The following is a 943-nucleotide window of genomic DNA, read 5'->3' as shown; positions in this document are numbered from 1 at the left end:
ACAACGTCACTTACATCATCATCACCGCATCTCTTGCTCCACTGATGACGCTCCCTGATGCACACCTAACATTCATTGTAATATTTTAGCCTTCTAATGCAAATGTTTATTTTAAATTCGACTAATATTAATTTTTTTATTCACAATCTCCTCATCACAGGCAGGCACAGCACTCAATTCAGCATGTGTTCGTATGCTATCTGCGTCACTCATAGCACGTGCCTATATCCTGCACTATATCGAACATTTTTTCTATCGTTATCGAATAAGGTGTACCGTCGATTAATATCGATACCGTTTTATCGCCCAGGCCTACTTCTAAATATATAAACTATCAAAAAAAATATATATATAAATTTCACAAATTCACACTACGACTTAGGGCTTGGCGGTATGATGGTATATATCGTTACCGTGAAATAAAGTGTCTATCGCTAGAGATTTTGCTATATAGCACGTACACTACCATTCAAAAGTCAGTAAGATTTATTGAAATAAATTAATACTTATTAATCAAGGATGAATTAAATTCATAAGCCAGTAAAGACACTTATAATTAGGGCTGGGCGGTATGACGGTATATATCGTTACAGCAAAATAAAGTGTCTTATTGTTAGAGATTTTGCTATATCGTGTATTCCGTGGTATGCAAATATATCTGCGTAACATAGTACTGCTTAAACGTTATACACCTTTTGACTGATAAGGAAACATGCATGAATGAGAAATTAAACAGTAGGTCGTACTTGGTAGAGTTAAGTGCTGTGCTCGCGCTGACTGACACACACACTAGCCATGTTTACATGTACACTTTTTTGTCATTCTGATTAGAATCATTCCAATTGAAAGATCTGGTGACCATGAGACATTACAGGTGCATCTCAATAAATTAGAATGTCGTGGAAAAGTTCATTTATTTCAGTAATTCAACTCAAATTGTGAA

The 943-nt window shown here is 35.2% G+C and overlaps 1 protein-coding gene across 1 annotated transcript in view; it reads right to left on the bottom strand.

Annotated features, from left to right (window-relative positions):
* Positions 1-943, bottom strand: part of LOC107660368 (uncharacterized) — a 28,973-nt gene that overhangs the window by 21,701 nt on the left and 6,329 nt on the right. The gene's annotated exons all lie outside the window — the stretch shown is intronic.

Source organism: Sinocyclocheilus anshuiensis, unplaced genomic scaffold, assembly GCF_001515605.1.
Source record: "Sinocyclocheilus anshuiensis isolate Anshui unplaced genomic scaffold, SAMN03320099.WGS_v1.1 scaffold1943, whole genome shotgun sequence".
In the NCBI taxonomy this organism is placed as follows: domain Eukaryota; kingdom Metazoa; phylum Chordata; class Actinopteri; order Cypriniformes; family Cyprinidae; genus Sinocyclocheilus; species Sinocyclocheilus anshuiensis.
Note: the sequence above shows the minus strand (reverse complement) of the source record. Positions and strands in the feature narration are given on the sequence as shown.